Genomic DNA, 21925 nt, shown 5'->3' on the forward strand with positions numbered 1-21925 from the left:
TCAAAATTAAACTTTTATTAACATTTATGTAGCACCATAGATTGAAAACAAAGTATAAACATTCAAATGTTTTATATTGTTTTCGCAATGAACCTCATCAGGATCTTACAACATATCATCAGAGGTAAGAACAGGTAACTTAACTCTGAAATTGATCAATATATGTACATAAAATAATACCAACAGATTAACCATATTGTGAAAAAGGAAAATTAAAAGCTGAACCATCCATTGGAAAAAAATTTAAAAAAAAAGTAAATGGACCATACATTGAAAAAAATGAAATTGACAAAGGGACCATACATTGAAAAAATGAAATTGGCAAAGGGACCATACATTGAAAAAATGAAATTGACAAATGGACCATACATTGAAAAAATGAAGTTGACAAAGGGACCATACATTGAAAAAATGAAATTGACAAAGGGACCATATATTGAAAAAATGAAATTTTGAAAAAGGGACCATACATTGGAAAAAATAAAATTAATAAAGGGACCATACATTGGAAAAAATGAAATTGACAAAGGGACCATACATTGGAAAAAATGAAATTGACAAAGGGACCATACATTGAAAAAATGAAAATAGTAAATGGACCATACATTGAAAAAAAATGAAATTAACAGCTGGGCTATATATTGAAAACAATGATATAAACAGCTTGACCATACGCTCAATGGGGTGGAGTGGTTTCAGGACATGGCCTTTTTTGGGATGTTTTCCGAAAGAAGGGATGTCAGTGTAGTTCCACTTGTGACCATGACCGATACGCATTATTTCTCGCTTACATATCCTTAGATGTTACGTGGTCATGGAATTAATGTCAAAACAGATTCATTCGAGTCAGGTGGTGTTAAGCACATATTTGGTCCTATGAATGGGGATATGAATATGGTTTTAAACACATACGTTTTTATCCGCCTCCTTGAATGACTATGATTTATTCAAGTAATAAAAAAGTAGATAATTAATTACATTGTAAATGATTTCTATTGTTTAATTAATGCGCTCTTGATCACATGAGCGATCCAAAGCAGAATACAGTGTCTTGATGGAACATCTATAGAATTATGGAGTTGTATTTGCATCCTTCATTATCCGTCAAAACACACCACTATCCGTATTACGTCACAAAGTTAATTAACACCATTAGATTTGTTTTTGTTTTCTTTTTGAAAGAGAACAACCTCTAAACATTTCGTCTGGAAAGTCTCGTTTCTGTATCCCTTGAAACTTCTGGTCTAAAATATTTTAAACATTTCAACATGTATCGGGACTTTTTCAGCCAACATAAACTAACATAAACTATTACTGAGATCATTTTGTGCGTATATAAGTATCCATAAAATATGGATTGAGCAATTAATGTATGAAGTGAACATACATGTAATTTGTATTTGACTAGTAATATACTTCATACTATTGCACCGCTATAAACGTATTTGCTTTCTTTTTCCCGCAAAAATGGACAAGAAAAGCTAATGGATTTCAAAATCTTCGATTAAAATAATCCTCAAGTGTTGCCTCTAGCTGAAAAACAGGTATTATCACGAATCCAAGATGATACGTCTGTCGTGTTCGTCCGTGTAGCCGCCAACGGATTCTGAATACGTTCGCATATTTCACACAAAGATTGTTGGTAAGTCTCTAGCATATTATACACACTGTATTTCATTTTTTCTTGAAGGATTTTTAAATAAGCATCGTCATTTTCGTTTAAGAATTTCAAGTGATTAGCTAAATCTTTCGGTGATTTAAAATCTGCCGTGTTGATGTAAGTTCCATTTGGAAGCATTTCACTATAGGACGCCCCGCCACGTACAATAGGGACGAGTGGAACGCGATATGTGTTGAACAGCTTCTCTGTTATATAATCTTTGCAGTGATTATTTTCAAACGAAAGATAGAACTTGTGTTTTACTGAAAGTGTTTTATAAGCTTCAAAAGATGTATCATCATAGGAAGCGACAATTGGTTTCCCACATTTCCCAAAAATATCGACTAATAAATATTTCTGCATTTCTTTAACATATTCGCTCCTTCCATTTTGAGCGTAGCAGTTGCTGACAAGCCATGCAACAGGATGACCTTTATCTTTCTCTTTCATTATGTTTCTAAAATCATAACTATCCTGGTGGTTTTCGAAAGAATTTACCGTACGGAAGAAATACTTGTGAGTCTCGTCGATACGTCATCATCCAATCAAACTGCTTTCTCCAACCAAACGGGATAGCATGAACACTCGGCGGACTCTCTAATGTATAAAATATCCAAACCTGATTTTTCCGGCGTTCTGGTAAAACTGGCGGAAGCAATGACCCATGGAATATTACAGCATCACTTTCACTAAGTAATGAACTATTCGATGTGTGCGAGCACATATTTGGAAATCCACACTTTGAAAAATCCATGGTCTTTTCCGTATCCAAAATATGCTTGAAAGCAGGCGGTTTATACCAAAATATTATTTTTCTTTTCATTTTCCGGTTAGACGAACTATCGCCTGATAATCTCTGGTGTGTTTGTGTCCCATCGCTAATGCTACGTCCGGATGGTATATTTTCCAAAACATTGTCATTTTCAAATGCTTGTTTAGCAGTTTTTAATGAGCCTTCTTCTTCGACAGGTATCTGCCAAATCAACTTAATAACGAGGAAGGCCAGGATAAAAACGGCGCAGGTAATGGCATTTTTCTGGCACCTATATCTCAACATCGTTGGACCTGAAGTAAAAATAGAAAATAAAGTTACACATTTTCTATTTACATCAGAATTACCTGTAATTATGTTGTCTTGTTTATTCACTTTGCATAGATTAACTTTGATAATTTAGAATGTAACCATAACTAATGTTAAATAATGAAAGTAAAATAACCATAACCAATAAACATGTAAGCCTATACAATATAAAGTCTAAAGATAAATAATTTTTATTGATTAATTTTGAGTTTGTTGTTCTGTTGATATGACTACAGAAATGAATTCGGAATGCATTTCAGAAATATTTGTTTGTTTCACCTTCTACAAAAGTCGATGACTACACAACAATAAGGTGCTGGTTTTCCGTGAGCAGCATTTGGATTTGAATTGATAAAATTAATCAAACTTGTTTAAATTAAAATCAGTTACTCTTTGGTTTAGTCCGAAGACATGGTCAAAAAATAAGACAATTATATCAACCCAGGTTAGTATAGTATGTTTTAAAAACAATATGCGTTACCGTCTACATTATAGTTGTATCGATTGCGTTTGTACTACAGTATGATCAAATAATATTAAGCACTAATCAAAAATAACATATTACAAATATTGGGTGTTGACATATCAACGGCTAAGAACTCTTCATAGTGTATTTTGATAAATGGTGCCATTTAATTGCAATCGTTCTTGAACTTGGCCAAGTTACTTTGTATTCACCAAAACACATATAGGTAAAGATGGAGGTTTCAGAGGGTATAAATTAAATATATATATATATATTCGCTCAGGCTATATACATATGCAACCTTAGTAAAATTAAACATTAACTTATAAAATATTCACCTGTGAGGAAGAAACGTTAATCAATTAAGTGTATTATATTGAACACACAGGGTATACATTGACAGTGCGGGTTCAAAGGCAACAGATTCGCTCACCCGAAACTCTCAAAATAACATGCACTCAGTACACACCTCGACACATATGGTAATGAAATATTTATTATATTTCCGTTCTATACAATAATAAAACAAAAAGAGAATATTTTTGTTGAGATATTAAACTGTAATTGAACAGACAATAGATGTATACCCAACTACACTTAAAGATGCACCATCACCGACAAAGCATCAACGATAATCATCATTTGAACAACATTATGAGGTATTTTATCGTGTATATATTTGTCTTATAAACACATAAATAAGATTAATATAAAATAATTTATTTTGCTTTTGGTGCATGTGCAATCAGTACTTCATTCTTTATAGGATTTAGTGCCACGAAATTTGTTCGTAACGTGATTAATTATTTCCATCTTGAATTACAATGAGAAACTCAAACTTTTCAACGGTGATAATAGTGTTAAGAAAATAACTTTTGTAACTGAAGAAAAATACTAATTCGTCTCTTCCTGTTTCAGATAGAGACAAAATACTATTTGCCAGCAGTGGAGCATCTTTAAATGACGTGACACATTTAATCGTGGCCAGATTACCTTACCAATGACAACTGTCTATGACGTAATCGTTTAACCAAATCAATCTCTTGGCGATAACCTGACAGCCTGAAAACTTTAGCGATACCAATTTACAATGCTGAATATCTTATCTTTATTTTATTACATGTATCCAATAGTTCCCAACGTATTTTTAATTTATCATATATGTTATATATAAACATCCATCATTAAATATGACACAATTTATTCCTTATGGAGAAGAAGAGTGACAATTTGGCACGCTTTTGTTCCCATAGAGATAAGAATGATATCTTCCAAATGTGATATTTCAAATATCAGCAGCATTAAGACAATGCTTGAGCTAAACCCACACACTTATCTACGATTTTCACAATTCTGTTGGCCTTAGTGTGTAGGATAGTTGAAGTATGTAATCGCAGGCTGTTAAGAGTTTATAAAAAATAGGTTCACTATTTAGGATATGGCATTGTGAAAATCTTGAACAGATTAGTAAAGTGTTTGATTTGACAGACAACCTTTTTGTGGTATAAAAACCTTTTAAGGGAAACATTGCCATGATCAAAAACTTACCTATTTCTGTTCATACAACTTTACCAGCAATACAGGTAAGCTCAATTTGGAATGTGCAACACAGCCGGTGTACAGTAAGCTCCATGTATCCGTGATAGTGAAGCAGTTTGTTAGTGATAATGGTGGACCTGTAACGACACACACACAAAACAGCGGTATCAGTAAAAGGTCAGAGGACATGAACTTGCTACTCACAAAGTTCGAGGTCAGATGTCACAACAACAATGCTTTCATAGTTAAACATACAGGGGAGACTTTCTTTCGTTTTACCCGTATTCCAGTTTAGGCCAAAACATGTCTTACTCTCTCTAGGAAAAATGTTACAACGGTTTGGCTAAATTTCTTCTATTAAATTGTATCAATGCATGATTAACATACCGAGCATGAAACACATGACAGAATATAAAACTGGAGTCTACAAAATGTTCAGGGGAAACGATCAGATGCTTCGGAAGAGGGAGCGCTTTTAATATCACCAGAATATTCTGGAGCAAGAATCTGTCAGATACCTAAGAAGATAAACTGAACCCATATTGATAGTTACAAAGCCTAATATAATTATGAAAATATTTTCAACAATACAAATTTGATAAACACGATCATAATTCTCTAATCAATTCAAAATACGACGCGAATACTGATGCCAAACGTCATATATTACACAGTTTGATCAATTGATCCAATTATCATTAATACATGAAATCGGTCGAAGTAGTCTTCTGGTCAACTAAACAAACGATTAGTGATTGAAACCATGCATTTATATTGACCTTAATATCTCGAACTTGAATCATACTGCAAAAAGGATAGCTGATGTGATATTCCATCGACAAATTGAAACAAATCATCATATCAAATATCTATCGTGTTGCATTTCATGTCGCCATAGCCTTTAATGAGTTTTACATGCTTATGCGTGGCATTGGAAACAAAACAGAAATAATATTGACATTGAAAGTGTATCCTTGGGAATACCTCTGAGCTTGAATACAATATTTACCTTAGTTACCATCTCGTCTACTGAGTAAATATACCTGCATCCTTCCCTGTGCCTTGTTGACTCAGCTGTTCACTTTCGTGTGCTTAGAAATTGCAGACTACCCGAACAATTATTTATATATGAATATTTTTCATAATAGTTTATGTTGTTTTTTATACTTCGCATTTATTGATATACAATGCACAAGGAACAATACCGAGGAGTTTTTGCTAAATGATAAGAAGATTTAGTGAGCATATTAACCCTATTGCTGTTCCTAAGTAAGATATCAATACATCAATTCATTTAACATGTGTGTTTATCTCTCAATACAGAAAAAAATATGTATCTCACATTCGTGACATCATTAGTCGATACACATTTCAGTGTTGCTGCCTTAAGAAGGCGGTTCGGGTGGTAATGATAGAATTTAGCAATAGGTACGCATTAAACATTAATCTCTGTCTCTTTAAACGTGATATATTTTGCCACTTAAAACATGTGCCGTCCTCATGGACGAAATGCTTTAATCTCGCATGTCAATGTCGACAACCAGAACACTGAGTACAGATTATAGAAGTGGCAAACAGCAAAGTGAACAGAGCCAACACAAGCCTTTATAACCCTTCTTAACGCTCTACGGGTGCTTTGTAAGAATGGAAATAAAACCAGTCGTTTATAGTTAATTAAATCACACATCATTCACACGAAATAAAATCAATTCATGCATTATGGTGTTTATATCTATCTATTCAATGAAAAGTATAATATTTTAAAAGGGTTAATATTTGTCCAACTTCATATCCTTTCAGTTGTTCTGTTTTACATTCACTAAATAAAACCCAATCATAGCATTCCCTCCTATTGATGAGTAGTGAACTTTTATAAACTACTAATTATTTAATACATATCTTTCACTACAGGTTCGAATTCCCTGCCATGGTTAACTGAGCACGAGAACATGGTCTATGGTGACAGGTAAATTACAATTCTCATCGCTAGAGGGTGTATCCATATACGTAACGTGTATGTGTGATTTGAAAGATAACATCGTCGCCCTTTTTTCTGTATATATCGACTTGACTGGGTATACAGAACACACATGTACAATGCATAGAATAAATTTGTTTGCTATGAAAGCACTCAGAACTATATTTACACTGTACCATTCTGATTAATCAGTTATAAGTACTGACGGATAAATGAAGTAAAATAATTCTAGTAGATCTGACCTATATTCATAAGCTCGCTCAAATGCTTATGAATACTAATAAGAGGTATTCCGTCTTTGCAGACTACATAGTTATCTCCCTTTTGGGAAGGTAGCCATTGTGACGACCATGCGACTAAATATTAGATATATTATCATTTCACTGTATTGTCTTTCTTTCATCGCTGGTAGTGTTTGCTCTTGCGAAATGCTCAGCATACTGAAAATTGGACAAATTGTAAGCCCGTTGGCAATATAATGTGACCGGGGTTGATGTCTCTGGAAGTATACTTCAGTAAGATAGCACTATAAAAGAGAAATAATTTGACTGTTACAAGGAGACAACAAGAACATACCACAACCTTCCGAAACATAATTTACACATGCGACTGATGCAACCTATAGCATACAATGGAGGTTGTCCTATACAATACGAGGGGGATTTCGCCAAGTCAATTCTGTACGTTAAATTGCTCATTTACTCATTCACTCCTGAAATTCAAGATGGACTATTCCACACTTTGAACTAGAAGAGTCTAAACGTGTCTCCTGGGTTGAATGGGTTGAGTACAATAAAATTAGCCATGCCAGTGATGCGTGTTGTTTTATTTTTGGATGTACGGGCCGCCGTAATAAATAGATACCCATCATTGATTTAGTGTGTATACCTGTACCACCTGTTGATTGCCAACGGAGGGAACAGGTGGATGGATGGGTCATTGTGTGAATTATTTAGTAGATATGATCCAGAAAGAAAACTACACGATTCAGCGACCACATCAAGCAACTGTTCAAGGAATAAGATTAGTGGAACGTCTGCTGTGTTGGTGTCGTCTGCTTCTTTGTTTAGGACATGGTCGAAACACTAAAACATACAGCAAGAGTGTCCAGCGTACAAATGAGGCAAGGAAGTATTCCTAACCGATTGGACTATAAATAGACTGTTAATATTTAAAAATTTTATCACTCAGACACATAAAATACAATGTAGTGTATAACAAGAGGTCAGACATTTTCAACAGAATGGATGTATTGCAGGCAAAATATAACATCATTTGTAGTGGAAACGTAGAACAATAATAATATTTTAACATTTCATAAATATGATAATAAATACAATTATAAATTGTCGAATACGCAAGACAGTCCGTCCCTTTATCAAGATACACATACAACAAACACAGACGCATGATATGGATTTAAGAATAGAATAAATTTTCTATAATTATTATTTCTATATCACGTGACTGTGTTTGTTTTGTGTATAACATATATTTTTTAATGTATTCTTATTTACTTTAAGGTTAATTATCTTCGAAGGATTATAAATAATAATGCGAAAAGAAAACATTAGTCCAACAAGCTTAATATTTAAATGGGAAACACAATGTGTTTGTAACCAATAGTAGTAGTAGTAGTAGTAGTAGATCCCTCCTCTATTAGGAGAACCAGCCACAGGGCTGTGGTATATGGACATCAATGTTATTTAACTATACAAGGAAAGGCATTATTTACAGCTCATGTGTGAGACGACTATTATTAGTTTGTTAGTGCCCTCTTGTGGGTAGTTGGGATGTTAATATGCTGTGTTATAATAAGTTTTCCTACTGTTAATATAATTTAACTATTAGATAAGTGTTTTATAAATGCAGTAGTATCTACAGTAATACTCGTTGTGACTGGTTGGAGGTTATTTGATATACAATTGTCTCTGGGTAACTTAACACATTAATTCACTTCCTATTACTGGATTTATGTTGAGGTGTAAATGTCCAACAGCACACATCGTCTCAGATGCAGCGCGTAGCACATGTTGCGAGACAGGCATTCAATCTTTGATGCGGTTTCCTTGTCCTGAATGGCCAATGGCAGGTTGGGATTTGTCACATCAAGAATTGTCTGTAGCAGCTTATCCTGATCACATGTAAGTGTGGAACTAATAACATTGTCGGTGTTGTCACGGACAATTTGCTGAATGGAGATGATGAACGGGAGCCGGATCGGTTCCAGGTTTGTACATTGTAGAACAACGTGTTTATCGCTAGACACAGAAGACATGCTGGTTTAATATTGTGGATGTACTTAGCCCTGTTTGCTTGAAGACTGTATGCTCCGGCTAGCAGCTTTGCTTTGATAACTGCTTTCCTGACGGCCAAGGTGTCCACCGGTGCTGACCCAAAGACTGTCCTATTAACAGCTATGGTCATGTAAGGACGGCCTCCCATGTATGCGGTGTGTTGCGTGTATGTTGTGCGAGGTGCGTGTTTTGGGAGACTGCGGTATATTCGTGTTGTGTCTTCTTGTATAGTGGAACTGTTGCCCTTTTTATAGTGCTATATCACTGAAGCATGCCGCCGAAGACACCAGGCAACACACCCCACCCGGTCACATTATACTGACAACGGGCAAACCAGTCGTCCCACTCCCGTTATGCTGAGCGCTAAGCAGGAGCAGAAACTACCACTTTTATAGACTTTGGTGTGTCTCGGCCAGGGGACAGAACCCAGAGCCTTCCTCACAGGGGCGAGCGCTCAACCAAAGGCCAAAAGTGAGGTGGTGTCAAGGGAGACTCTAGGAAGAACAAAGTAATTTAGGGAGAAAGAAAAGAAAAGATCCTAAATTTAGTCGCCTTTTACGATCAAGCAATAGGGGCAGCAGGTACAATTCTTACGCCCTACCTGGACAGAAGCAGAGCGCATAGTGTGATGGTGTAGATACTTCTGGGATTACCTCCCTTCGCGAATAGTTTCCACTTGATGTCTCCAGTAGATGCTAACTGCTGATTTTAGAGACATGTCTAGCAGATAAATTGCCGATGGTAGACTGTATTTCTCCATAAGATGTCTCATTTAACTAACAGTGAATACAGTTAAATTGTAATCTTTACTTTAAATATACAGAATAATTCGGATCCAGAATTATATAGGAGCTGACTGGGGGGTTAAATGATGCCAGTTTCGGTCAACACTTCTGAATATACAATACCTATATCATGTTTTATACTATACATATGTGCAATTAAAGATGCTCCACCTCCGACAGAGCAAAAATGATATTCAGTATTTGAACAATAATTGGTGTTTAATCGTGTATATACCGTCGAATCTGTACTAACGACCATCTGTGTTAAGCGACCCTCTGCTTTAAGCGACCACTTCAATTCAATATTGTAACTCTATTTAACAACCATCTCTCTAACGCGACCAGCGACCACAAAATTTCCTTCCTGTGGTCGCAAAAAAATTCTATACAGCGACCAGAAAAACGAATGTCATTTCGATCTTTTCAAAACGCCGGTTTTGACACGGCTTAGACAAAGCAATTAAGTCTATAGCTTATTAATGTTAACAAAAGAGGTGTGAAATAATTAGCCGGTAACTGAAGCCCTGTATAAGTAATGTCACACTGGGGTTATTATATCTGACTGGCCTTTTCACACCTTTATTACCGTCAGACTCGGGGCCTTTATACTGAATGGGTGAAGTTCAATGGTCGTCTCCATCCATTTGAAAGGATATTACGGTTGAATAATAAAGTGTTTGATACAACATGATAAACATTATTTAAAACAAACACTAGTAGTGACTGACAATACTTTACTTACATAGCAAGAGGCCCAGAGGGCCTGTATCGCTCACCTGGTTTGTAATGCCAAATGATTTTCTGAATACAGGTTCATTGTTTCTTTTCTGAAGGAATTTTAATATTAACCACTAAATCCCCTATTGGGCCCCACCCCTCCTGCCCCCTGGGGGTCAGAGCCAAAATTTATACAAGTTCTGTTCACCTTCCACAAAGGATGTTTGTGGCCAAATTTGGTTACAATCCATGCAGAACTCTATGAGAAGTAGCGATTGATAGAATTTACCTCTATTTCCCCTATTGGGCCCCGCCCCTCCTGCCCCCTGAGGGTCAGAGCCAAAATTTATACAAGTTCTGTTCTCCTACCCCGAAGGATGTTTGTGGCCAAATTTAGTTACAATCCATACAAAACTCTAGGACAATTAAGTAGCAATTTATAGAATTTACCTATAATTCCCCTATTGGGCCCCGCCCCTCCTGCCCCGGGGACCAGAGCCAAAATTTATACAAACTCAGTTCTTATTCTCCCAAGGATATTTCTGGCCAAATTTGGTTACATTCCATGTAGAACTCTATGACTAGTAGCGATTTAAAGGATTTACCTCTATTTCCCCTATTGGGCCCCGCCCCTCCTGCCCCCGGGGGGTCAGAGCCAAAATTTATACAAGTTCTGTTCCCCTTCCCCCAAGGATGTTTGTGGCAAAATTTAGTTACAATCCATGTAGAACTCTACGACTAGTAGCAATTTATAGGATTTACCTCTATTTCCCCTATTGGGCCCCGCCCCTCCTGCCCCCGGGGGGTCAGAGCCAAAATTTATACAAGTTCTGTTCCCCTTCCCCCAAGGATGTTTGTGGCCAAATTTAGTTACAATCCATGTAGAACTCTATGACTAGTAGCGATTTAAAGGATTTACCTCTATTTCCCCTATTGGGCCCCGCCCCTCCTGCCCCCGGGGGGTCAGAGCCAAAATTTATACAAGTTCTGTTCCCCTTCCCCCAAGGATGTTTGTGGCCAAATTTAGTTACAATCCATGTAGAACTCTATGACAAGTAGCGATTTAAAGGATTTACCTCTATTTCCCCTATTGGGCCCCGCCCCTCCTGCCCCCGGGGGGTCAGAGCCAAAATTTATACAAGTTCTGTTCCCCTTCCCCCAAGGATGTTTGTGGCCAAATTTGGTAACAATCCATGTAGAACTCTATGACAAGTAGCGATTTAAAGGATTTACCTCTATTTCCCCTATTGGGCCCCGCCCCTCCTGCCCCCGGGGGGTCAGAGCCAAAATTTATACAAGTTCTGTTCCCCTTCCCCCAAGGATGTTTGTGGCAAAATTTAGTTACAATCCATGTAGAACTCTATGACTAGTAGCGATTTAAAGGGTTTACCTTTATTTCCCCTATTGGGCCACGCCCCTCCTGCCCCCGGGGGGTCAGAGCCAAAATTTATACAAGTTCTGTTCCACTTCCCCCAAGGATGTTTCTGGCCAAATTTTGTTACATTCCATTCAGAACTCTTTGACAAGTAGCGATTTAAAGAATTTACCTATATTTCCCCTATTGGGCCCCGCCCCTCCTGCCCCCGGGGTGTCAGAGCCAAAATTTATACAAGTTCTGTTCCCCTTCCCCCGAGGATGTTTGTGGCAAAATTTGGTTACAATCCATGCAGAACTCTATGACTAGTAGCGATTTAAAGGAAATGTTGACGGACAGACGGACGGACGGACGACGGACGCCGCGCCATGACATAAGCTCACCGGCCCTTCGGGCCAGGTGAGCTAAAAATGACATGTGAAAACAGTCGAACAGACAACACATGTGTTTGTTTAGGCTGCCATCTTGGATGGGTCATAGTAATAGACAGAACCGGAAATAGGTATGAAAAATTCGGATTTTATAATAAAAAATCTACAGTAAGAATTCTAATTTATTGTGTAGCATGATATGAAAAATATTTTTTAATACCAGGCATAATAAAATAAACAAATACAATACACAATAATTTACATAAATTGAAATAAATATTTACAATAAATCAAATAATGTCATACCTATGAACTTATTACCACACAAAATATATTTTTTGCTATAAAACTCACTGAAAACTACATAACTATATGACTAAATTACTGAAATGATTTTTTTTTAAATTGTTATTTTTTATATTAACTTTATCTTAAAATATTTCATAAATGTTTATAACACTGAATATTATACTTTATTCATGAACAGTGAATGACAACTCATATTTTAAAACATTAAACTATATATCCTCCTTAACCTTAGCTACTCTATTAAGAGACCACTCTCTATTATGAGAACACTTTTCAATTTCCCTTGAGTGGTCGCTTAAGACAGATTCGACTGCATACGTCTAAATAACACAAACATATTAAGAATATAAAATAATTTATTTTGCCTTTGGTGCATGCGCAATTAGTACTTCATTCCATAAAGGATATAGTGTTACGGATTTTTTTTCGGGATGTAATTAATTATTTTTCATATTTCTAACTTGAAGTAAAATTAGAAGCTCAAACTTTTCAGTGACGTTAATGTTGTAAAGTAAGTAACTTTTGTAACTGAATAAAAATACTAAATCGTCTGCTCCTATTTTGGTGGTGCATCATTAAGTAACCATAATTTTTATTGTCTCAATTTGGTACATTTTTGGAATTTATTTTTGTCAAAGTAAATTATCCTGTCAAAGTAAAATTGTTTTGGTCCTATTCTTGATGTAAATTTTGCTAAATATATTCAGTGCGATTATCATTAAGAATAGAATCGAAATGCGAGTCGTAAATTCACTCAATTTTACTTTGACAGGATAAGTTACTTTGACAAAATAATGTGTTTAAATGTGTAGATATTTTAGTTCATTTACACATGTACATGTATGTCATAATACCTAACACAGGATAAGTATGTTGATAGACAGCTTTGAGATATATTTCTTTGTGTATACATAGTTAATATTGTTCTTATACACATCAACTTCCAGCTGTACCAGCTGGGGCTACTCTACATAAAGTGTGCGCTGGCCTGTGACTAATCTAATATCTATATTTTGTAACCAATGTGTATGATACTTTTATTTCCTTATGTTTAACATGTATTGACGGTATTGTAGTTAGAAATATCAAAAGACTCATTTATAACAGAGATTAACTACGCGTCACAAGTGTTGTACGATGTACGTCGGTAACCAAAAAGTATTTATCTTTTATATGATATATATTTACCTTCTAGCAAAGATCTGAACAACGATATTGATTCAAAAGAACGTTTTCTTCCTTTTAACCACTTTATATGTATTTATTAGCGACATTGAGCCATTCATGGCGTGAAGGTTTGTTGGAGTTTTACGGCCAATCGACAACTAAGGTAATTTATGGCCAAACTACAAGGCAGGCACTAATATCAGGATATAAACAATAAATGTATCTACAAGATCAGGATTAGAAAAAGGCAAGTAAGAGTAAATCACAAATGCAAATGTTGATTTTATAGAAAAGAGTTGCATGAGATATTTAGAACGTCATATATGTATATATATAATGTTGTAGATCGCACGTTCTGATTGTCAACTAGTGACTTAAATAAGTATAAAAAACATAATAAGAGCATATCTTTATATCTAAAGAACTTTATACCAATATTTCATCCACAAATTTATTGATTTCCATAAGTTGACACGCAGTGCTTTGTCACGTTAAGCTATTTCTAACATAATGCTGAACACGCTCTAATAAATATCTAAATATTTTTGTATGATTTCTCAAGGATTTATAAGTCCCATATACGTCCTTGGATTTCTTTAGAATATTTATATCTACTTAGAGTAATTAAGCGCTAATCAAATGGATATTTCGGAAGATATATTCCCTCGCATACACAAGAAACTAAAATGTAGCAGATCTATTTAAACCATATATTTATCAACATCGGGTACTTTTCTGATGATGTTACAAAACCATTCAGCCTATCCGTCGTACGAAGATAAAAACCACTATATACATGCGCTTCGGAGAATCATATCGTAAAAGCCCACAAGGAAGTTTACATAGTCGTTAAAGACAGTTGAAGCATGTAGGCTATATATAGATAAAACGATACACTCCTTAGTACTGTGTATAGGCACTCTGTGTGGAGACACACCTAGGCTAACACGATAAGTTTTCATTAATCACACAGGTTTTGTTTTGCATTTTTAGACAAAGCAATATCGCAGTACAACGGGATACTTACCTGGGTGGGATTCAATACTGATATTTATAAGTTGACATTACCTGTAAGTCACCACGTGCCCAATATGCAGACGTACTTGAATTGCTAGCACTCCAGTGAAACACAAGACCGGGTGTATTGTACTCACTGGTTTTGACAAGCGATTGTAAACTCGTAGTCTCGTATATAGGTACGGTAGCCACTGAAGCGTGCACACACTAACCAGTCATGGGTATACGTAGTCATGTAAAACGCTAACAGCCTCGTTCGCAACGATCGTACGTATCGCATGGGTAGCTTTATATGCGACCTATATACCGCATAGCTCCTGTGTGTGGTTGGAGGTGTTATTGAAGGTATTGAAATGCACGAGCACAGGTTAGTATTTGAATACTAACCTGTTTCGAGCACGTGCGCGAGTTACATGTAGTATTTGGTTATCAGCATGCGTCCTTGCATAGCTGTAGGGTATGAAACATGCATATGAGTAAGACCACAAGGGTTTGTTACAGCGGAAGGCTGCATGGTGCCTGTATCACAGAGGCACTCCAATATTGGAGGTTCTTTGCATCATAATTTAAATATCGCAAGATTAAAGTTGACGCCTTTGTGTAAAATACGCGTTTGGCATACAAAGACATCATAATATTCGTAAAATATAAATTATACACGTACAATTGTATGTCCGTAAAATTGACGGTAAAATAAAGATAACAAACAATACACGTTTTAGTTAAATGTTTATTTCTTTTAAGCGTAATATTCTGATAAATCTATAAAAAGACACAAAAATACAAGCTTAACTTCGTTTTCATCTTTAGAAAAAAATGTTTGTTTGATTAATTTACGTCCTATTAACAGCTATGTTCATGTAAGGACGGCCTCCCATGTATGCGGTGTATTGCAAGTATGTTTTGCGGGGTGCGTGTTTTTAGTAAAAAAACAAATTCTGATATTAAATCATTAAACGCACTCTCATTGAATGCAATGCTATTAAAATGTTGTTAGATATGTATACATGTATTCTGTAAAGTAGCGGGCTCCATATTCATAGCTTGTATTATTCGTTGTTCATTTTTTCTGCAAAATGAAATACCTTCATTTACATGTTGACTGGAAGTAGTATTTTTCTGCAGTCGCTAGTCGTGTCCTATACGTATTTATACACAATATATGTCGCGGGAAGGGTTCCGAATCAGAACCAATCCAATTTTATGTCGGAAAATCTATTTTTACTAAAAAGCAAAATCATTGATTCAAGAATTCGAACTCGACCCGCACTTTTTTAAATGACTCGCTAACCATTCCACTGTTTCGTCGCATATCTTTTTGGCTCTGCGGTAAGTCGCATGTACCTTAGAGTCGGTATGCATCGGTACACCAACCTTAGCACGTACAGTGTGAGTCCCTCGCCGCTTCGCGGCTCAGGATTCACAACCTGCACGTGCCAAGGTTGGTATATTGATGCATAACTCATCTTCAGTTAAGGTTCATCAATCCCCTGTCATAAACACATTAAAATCAATACATAAAATTTCAAATATTTCGATAATAATAAGGGCGATGAAATCCTGACAGAACAATAAATTAGCTAGTGTTCATCAAGATATTACACCTAAAATCACTGCTGGAATGTACTATGAAACCGAAAGTGAACTAAACATAACGTAGCATAGCAGACACAAGAATCTGAATAAGGGGGGAAATATAGAAACTATTAAATCTACTCTTGTTATGGCAAAAAACTATAAATTCTGGATATCCATGTCAAAATCTACGTTGTGCTACCAATGAGTGAAATAATTATGGTTCGTACACTTCATATGGCGACAAACAACGCTGGAAGACCATAAAGGCCTAATTTTGACAAAAATTGCCCTAATTTTCAAAACAGGCCTAATATTGAGAGAAAATGACCTAATAATCAGAAAAAGTCTAATTCTGAGCAAACTGGTCTAAAAATAACCACCATGGTACTAATTTTCATGACCCCAGTCTAATATTACAGCAGGGGTCTAATTTTCAGTGATGTGTCTAATTTTCAGTGACTGGGTCTAATTTTCAGTGACCGGTCTAATATTGGTGACCACAGTCTAATATTCCAGCGGTGATCTAATTTTCAGTGATGGGTCTAATTTTCAGTGATGGGTCTAATTTTCAGTGACCACCGTCTAATATTGCAGCAGTGGTCTAATTTTCAGTGACGAGTCTAATTTTCAGCGACTGGGTCAGATCGTTGTGATGGCCTTAGTCTAATATTACAGCGATGATCTAATTAAGCGACCGGGTCGAATTTTGATGACCTCAGTCTAATTTTATAGTGGTGGTCAAATTTTCAGCGACCGGGACTAATGTTTGTGACATCAGTCAAATCTATCTAGCCGAGTCAAATATTGAAGGACCACGTACTAGATATGTCTAATCATTCAAAGGAGTTCACTGAAATTTCCTTATTTTGTGTCTTAAAGTTTCTCTACTAGTTTAAATTACACCATTTTCTAAAAAAACATCACAGATTATCTATGTCTTAAATATATTTGACGGCCGAATTACGACGACCTTATCTAAACTTACCGTCACTAGCTAGTATAGTCTATTACATCGTGCACATGTCTTAAATTATAGCCAGGTCTAAATAAAATAGTTTGTGGTCGATAACTAATTTGTCATGACTTACGTATTCATAAGACCGGTCTTGTGTACGTTTAGTGTATCGTCTCTAATGTAGCTTACGACCGCTTTATAGCTATACTAATAAACTCTCAAGAATTCATGTTTACAACAAGAACTTAATCGGTTTCTCAGTATGAGTTTCATACTCATGGTGTAATGAAGATGACCTTTAATTTAAGAATTAAATGAGACTTACCTGTAAGTTGAAATTTGATGATAATTCTGTCTTCACTCCAGATGGTACGAAGGGATCACATGAGATGCTTGCGCATATCACCAGTCATTCTTTAAAGCATATGAGTGAACACTTAACAGACCCCATAAGAATAGCAATAATATAAAATAAGCTTAATCCCAAAAAGAAAAAGGGTAGGTACCAAACAGGGCGGGCATGTGATCCCTTCGTACCATCTGGAGTGAAGACAGAATTATCATCAAATTTCAACTTACAGGTAAGTCTCATTTAATTCTTAAATTCTGTCTTCACTACAGATTAGGTACTACGGGATCCCATGAGAGGTTTAAAGAGAGTGTTCACGAAATGAAAACAATAACCAAATAATCCAGAAATAAATTGAAAGTGTATTATTCCTAGAATTGTACTACATGAAAATTTTCAAATAGCAAAACAACATAAGTCTATGATAGCAAACATGTTACAATTACAAACCTCCAAAGAAAAGTAAGAAACATAAACATGTCAAATGTTATTAATAATAATGTCCATGTTGTTAAAAACCAAGCTAAGCAACTAATATAAGAATTAACAAATGAAAAAGTTCATTTGAAGATAACTACAATGAATCCACATCCATATTTGCGAATCCAAACATCTCAGACCACCACACACTTGTACAACTGTCCATGAGTTCTTTGCAAAATACACTAGTCTATACACATTTCCAACCATAAGTCAAAGATAGGTAACTTGGAGTAAAAATGTAGTCCAACGGAGACAATTCAATCTCAAACACTCTTTACTAGTTTTTAGCCACAGGTTTAAGGTAAAATTTGGCAAAAGTTGACTCTTTGCTCCAACCTGCTGTATTGAGAATTGTCTGCACTGGAACATTAGCTCGAAAGGCCGCTGAAGTAGAAGCTGCTCTAGTGCTATGGGGTGTGAAAATAGTCATATCTACTCCAGTCTTGACCAACACAACTTTAATCCATCTGGATATTGTAGCCTTTGACACTGCAGTGTGAGGTTTGTGATAGCTGAGGAAAGGTTTATTTTGTGTTTCATTGTCCCTCAAAAGTTCTGTTTTGATTAGATATGTCTTTAATGTTTCTGCAATACAGAGATTGAGTTCACTGAACTTTGGCCCTGCAGGTAGGGCATTAGAATTGTACCTGCTGCCCCTATTGCATGATCGTAAAAGGCGACTAAATTTAGGATCTTATCTTTTCTCTTCTTCCTAACTGACTTTATCTTTCCTAATGCCTCCCTTGGCACCGCCTCACTTTTGGCTTTGAGTTGAGCGTTCGCCCCTGTGAGGAAGGCTCTGGGTTCTGTCCCCTAGCCGAGACACACCAAAGTCTTTAAAAGTGGTAGTTTCTACTCCTGCTTAGCGCTCAGCATACAGGGAGTGGGACGACTGGTTGGCCCGTTGTCAGTATAATGTGACCGGGTGGGGTGTGTTGCTTGGTGTCTTCGGCGGCATGCTTCAGTGATATAGCACTATAAAAAGGGCAACAGTTCCACTATACAAGAAGACACTACATGAATATACCGCAGTCTCCCAAAACATGCACCTCGCACAACATACACGCAACACACCGCATACATGGGAGGCCGTCCTTACATGACCATAGCTGTTAATAGGACGTTAATTAATCAAACAAACAAACAAACAAACTTTCCAAGCACTATTTCACACTGGTGATGTCCAGGTCGTGTGGTTTTTAACACCTCTCCAAATCTGAGTTTCACTTCGTGTTCAGTTAAAGTTATGTTATGAATGTCCAAGGAATGTAAACTTTGAGCACGTTGTCCTGCAGAAAGTGCTAACAAAATCACAGTTTTGTAGGTCAAAATTTTCAGCTTAGATACATCCATGTTACGAACAAATGAAATAACTATTTCTGTATCCTAAATAACATTGTTCTTTGGTAAAGCTGGACGTAACTGAAAAACTCCTTTTAAAAATCTCTTCACAAATGTATTATTTCCACAGGGCACACCGTCGAGTTTGATAAATGCAGAAAGAGCTGACCTTGCAGTATTCAATGCACTATATCCAACACCTTTTTTGAATAGTTCCGTCAAAAAATTAACTACATCTCCCACAGCGGGTGACAACACAGATTATTTGTTTTCACGGCAATATTGAAACCACTGAGATGTGTAAGTTTGGTATTGTTGCATAGTTCCTTGTCTCCATGATGACAACATATCGCTACTGATGCCATGAAGGCCGCCATGATGGATTCGGAACAGCCGATAGCCCCTTGTTTCTAAACTTCAAATTTATCGTAATCGGTAGACATCATGAAACTGAAAATCGGCATCGACATACTTCGGATATGTATCATTACAGTGATATCCACAGTGAACCCAATCAAATGTTGATGTTCTTCTATAATCCTTCGATCTTGGTCAGTTGTATCTAATCACCTTCCTCAAAGTAAATAACCCATGCTATATATCACTACGCGCATAGTTGGTGTCACAACGACATGGCAAAGAAAAAGCGTCCAGAGTGTAATTCATGATTTAATAAATAACATTAATCATAATTAAATGAAACAAGAACTCAATTATCAAATGTTTACTTGTAACGATATATTTGTTATCTCTCTTACATTAGTGATTTTCTGAGGGAATCCATTTCCGGTTAGCAATAATACGGCCACGTGAAGGAAAGCAAATGGTACATTTACACGTATCTTATTATACTGTAGGAAATCATGGAAAATAAGTATGTTAAATAACATAGCCAATATTTGTTTTTCATGATCACAGCTTTGTTTGTTAACATTATGTATACAAAACGACCCACTTTATATATTGTTTCATTGTGAAATAAAGGGAATAAACGAGTTGTGGATATTTTGTTTTGTTTTGAAAGTACTTTACTCTAGACATTGTATGGCAGCCCATTACGGTCACGATATCACCATAATCAAAATCAAACACCACTTTAAACCATGGGAATCGCGAAGAAAAGGTCAAACCCTACACAATTTGGATTAACTGCAGGACAGCACCGAAAAAAAGAGACAGTCGGCGCATTCAAAAGGTGGGAGAAAGCCAAAAACCTCTATACATGTACACTATTCATGTACCATTAGTTCTAATGGCATAAAATTAATTATCAGGAATATGCATCATAAATCTGATTCCCCTGCAAGAAACATACACTTTCAGCTCTATATGTAAACATACGAAACAAAACATACGAACGAAAGGAAAAGTAAAACGTGTGTTCAGTGGTATTCCTAATGGTTACCGTTTTGTCAATTTTAATTTATTTAGAAAAACATGTGTCAGTACTTTGTGTGAAAAAGCCAGGGAACTTGCAGCTATTAGTTCCAGCCCGATTCAGCTTGTCGCGAAAGTTTTATTTTTTGGACTTGCATCAGTATTATCTGTGAATTGTAAAGGTTGCGAAAAAGATTTTTGATCGAAACTAGTGAGAGACTCCATACACCATCTTACAATCATTTCGACATAAATGTGCGGGCAGTCTGGGGGGATTAATTACTGGAAATAGAAATCCTCATCTAAATGAATTTCTGGCTTGCTGTGATTCTCCAGGCATCGGTCAAAAGCACATCAAAGCAAAGAAAGGCACATCAATAACTGGTGGAACGACATCCTACAAAAGGATCTTGTGAAAGCTATAGAGGAAGAGAAACGTCTTGCTATTGAAAACGGCAGTTTTCATCAATGTATGTAATTATCCAGATACCATTATTCAGGACAACAATTTCAATATTCGTCATCACAATATAAACAATATTCATCATTTGAACAATAACTGGTCTATACTCATTTAAAGATATGTGTGATTGACACAAAAAATTATAATTTTTTTCTTTGCTTTTGTTACATGTGCATTCAGTACCTCATTCGATAAAGGATATAGTGCTATGGATTTGTTTCCACATGCAATTCATTGTGTTTACTATTTTTATCTTTAAGTTACTCAAGAAACTCAAACTTTTCAATGGTGGCAATGTTGTAAAGTAAGTAACTTTTGTAACTGAACATAAATACTATTCGTCTGCAAATGTTTTTGATACAGGTACCATTCGTAGCGGTATAGACTCTTTAAATTAACAAGAGTGGTACTGTTATGCTTTATGTTTTCAGCAATTCCTTCGATCACAGTAATTTGTGATGGTAGGTGGTGCAAGCATTCTCACAAACACAGCTACAATGCTTTAGGTGGAGTTGCCATCATTATTTGGGCAAAAACTCCTACATGTTGGTGTTAGAAACAAACATTGCTACATCTGCAGTAGAGCAGAAACATTTAAATGCTAACCAACAGACCAT

At 36.0% G+C, this 21925-nt stretch overlaps 1 long non-coding RNA gene and 1 pseudogene across 1 annotated transcript in view; one reads left to right on the forward strand and one right to left on the reverse strand.

Annotated features, from left to right (window-relative positions):
* On the reverse strand, positions 1 to 15023 carry LOC138317731 (glycoprotein 3-alpha-L-fucosyltransferase A-like; annotated as a pseudogene).
* The window catches only part of LOC138317736 (uncharacterized), a 22327-nt gene continuing 9008 nt past the window's right edge, over positions 8607 to 21925 (forward strand). Inside the window, exon 1 of the long non-coding RNA XR_011207799.1 lies at positions 8607 to 8954. This is a non-coding gene — a long non-coding RNA (uncharacterized lncRNA). The remainder of the gene's footprint in view (positions 8955 to 21925) is intronic.

This window comes from Argopecten irradians, chromosome 3 (genome assembly GCF_041381155.1).
Source record: "Argopecten irradians isolate NY chromosome 3, Ai_NY, whole genome shotgun sequence".
Lineage (NCBI taxonomy): Eukaryota > Metazoa > Mollusca > Bivalvia > Pectinida > Pectinidae > Argopecten > Argopecten irradians.